The sequence below is a fragment of the Salvia splendens genome, chromosome 18 (genome assembly GCF_004379255.2).
Source record: "Salvia splendens isolate huo1 chromosome 18, SspV2, whole genome shotgun sequence".
Classification (NCBI taxonomy): domain Eukaryota; kingdom Viridiplantae; phylum Streptophyta; class Magnoliopsida; order Lamiales; family Lamiaceae; genus Salvia; species Salvia splendens.
This window is the reverse complement of record NC_056049.1, coordinates 13,681,175-13,684,120: the sequence shown is the minus strand read 5'-3', so window position 1 is coordinate 13,684,120 and position 2,946 is coordinate 13,681,175. Positions and strand designations below refer to the sequence as shown.

Below are 2,946 nucleotides of genomic sequence, written 5' to 3'. Positions count from 1 at the left end.
CAACACAACTTGTCAAATATGCACTTATCGAGGACATCAACTCTAAAACACGCTTTTGCATCACTAGGGTGCTTCATTGTCTTCTCTACATTAATGGTCACTTGTTCACCATTAATTCTGAATGTGACAGAGTTGTCTTTTGCTCCAAGCAACACATCTCCCGTGGCAAGAAATGGTCTACCAAACAGAATTGCTACCTCTTTGTCCTCGGGCATATCCAAGACTATGAAGTCAACAGGGGTGACAAATTTATCGACTTTGACCAAGACATCCTCTACTATTCCAGTGGGCTTCACTATTGAATGATCAGCTAATTGTAGAGCAATGTCAATAGGCTCCATTCTATCCTCTAGTCCAATGGCACGTGCAGTTTTCAATGCCATAAGTGAGATCCCCGAGCCTTGATCTAATAAGCATTTTGTGAAGATTGTATTGCCGATCTCACAAGGAATTACACAACTTCCAGGTCCCTCTTCTTCATTGGCATCATTCCTGAAATCAGTTGTGAGCAATTCATGCTCAAAGTCATTATCCCCTCATCTTGTAGTTTCTCCTTGTTTTCCATCATATCCTTGGAGAACTTGGAGAACTTGGGAAAATTAGTGAAGAGGTCCACTAATGATACATCCACATTCACTTTTCGGATCACATTCATCATCCACTCAAAACTTTTCTCTTATGGGATCCTTTTCTTCCTCTTGGGTGGATATGGTGGAGGAGTAATATGATCGGGAAAGTTAAACATGCTTTTAGGAACTTGTGCCGGACTTGTCATCATTTTTCTCTTTGATTCCATTTCTATTTTCTTCTTTCCTTTCTCTTCTGCTAAAAACTTTCCACTAGAATCAGATTCTTCACCATGTTCCTTGCTACCGGATGCAGCCTGTTCTTGACCATTTGGGCCCCATGTACCAACTCGGGACTTCCCTTACATGCCTCGTCTGCCCCTGCATGCGAGGAATGCAAGCCTAACATCTCATCCGCCCCTGCGTGTGAGATGCCGGAAGTACCTTGGTCGTCCATTAATGGTGTCGAATCCAACTTGCGACCACTTCTCAAAGTTACTACCTTACACTGTTCATTGCCTTTAGGATTGGGCACTGTATTACTCGGGATGGTAGTAGGAATTCTTGTATGAGATGCTGTAGCAAGCTGCCCAATCTGAGTCTCAAGATTCCTCATTGTAGCCTCGAGCTGTCCAAATTTTTCTACGGTTTTATCTTTGAAATTCTCATTCTCCTTTTGACTTTTAGTCATAAAAGAGAAAATCTGTCCCAATTGATCCTCATGTGATAACTACTTCTCAAAACCCGGAGGTTGAGTGTTGTTCCTCCATTGAGTACCTGAAGTGTTGCTAGAACCAGCTTGATTCCAGTTAGTTTGTTGAGGCCTCCAATTTTGCTGATTGTTGTATTGATTACCTTGGTTGAACCCTTGACGGTTGTTACCAATGTAATTCACATCCTCCACTGGTGGTCCTTATAGACTTGGACATTGATCCGTATGATGTTCGCCTTGGCAGAACCCACACTTCAACACAACCATTGCTTGAGGTTGAGGAGTCAGTTGAAGAGATTTAACTACTTTTGTCATTGAAGACATTTGGGTGCTTATATCCGCCAATTGGGCCTTTATTGTTGTCACTCTCTCTGCATCCTTGGTAGCACCAAATGTATCTCCTGCCTTCTCAGCCGCTCTTCTTGGATTATGCCAATTTCTCTGATTGCTTGCCAATCTTTGAAATAAGGCTCTCACTTCATCATCAGTTAGATCATCTAAGTTTCCATTTGAACCTGCAGTGACTAATCTCGTGCCTTCATTATTGAGTCCTTTGTAAAATTTCAAGAGGTCATGCCCCGGAGCTAAACCATGACTTGGGCATTTCCTTAGCATTTCTGTGAATCTCTTCCATGCTTCCGCAAAAGACTCATCATATTTTTGTCGGAATTATGTGATCTCCTCTCTCAACTTCTCAATCTTCATTGGAGAGTTATATTCCAAAAGGAACATCGACTTCAACTCTTGAAATGTTGCTATGTTGTAGCCCGGTAATGAGTCATACCAATCTCTTGCTTTCTCTCTCAATGAGAAAGGAAATAAGGCCCTCTTAATCCGATGATGCTCCACATTTGTAGATGAATCAAGAGATGAGATTGTTACTCCAAACAATTGTAGACAACAAGAGGATTTATCTTATATATTCGATTCTATCTTATAACATTCGGGACAATTAAAAGGAAACTAAGATGTAGGCACTAAACATGCTAAACACAAATGGTCAAAGAATAGCTAAACACATATTCTTAAAACCAAGTTCCACAATTCTAAAAATCCTACGGAAGCGCGAGATTCAAATAACGGTTTCAAATATGCTCAACATCCATTATCAATTTGTCATCAAAACGAATCCAATTGATAATCCAATACTACTTTGGTCCATCTTATTTCAAGCTAAAGAGATATCAAAATAAGAAAGTAAAACTATCACAAAAGATGCACCTAGAGAGATAATTTCATTCACATTCAAGTAGCAAAGACGAACACGAGATAGAAACGAACATAAGATAAATTCATGAAATTAATTTGTCTAACAACATGTTTGGAGCAACACAATATTCTTAGCCTAACATGATCAAACTAAGAACAAAGATAATGGAGATGAAAATCCTTGAAACCATGGAGCTTGAAGATGATGATTTGACTTGGGAAAATTCTTCTTTTTCCAACTTCTTTACTAACAAAACACGTAGCACTTCACACTCAAAATTCTCACCTATTTGTTTTCTCACAAAATCGTACACCGCCAATCTATCTGCTCACACTTAAACCATGCTTGTCCTCAAGTATGAAAGACAAGAAAAAGAAATAAGGCAAATTTCTATGCATGGTTCCCAAGAACGACTCTACAAACAAGATACTAACACAAAAACAGACTCCTAAACCTAG

General features: G+C 39.5%; 1 non-coding gene across 1 annotated transcript; it reads left to right on the top strand.

Annotated features, from left to right (window-relative positions):
* The first annotated feature begins 1,864 nt into the window (after nt 1–1,864).
* Nucleotides 1,865–1,971, top strand: LOC121778023. The gene has a single exon (XR_006045595.1). It is a non-coding gene; the product is annotated as a small nucleolar RNA R71 (small nucleolar RNA).
* The last annotated feature ends 975 nt before the right edge of the window (nt 1,972–2,946 follow it).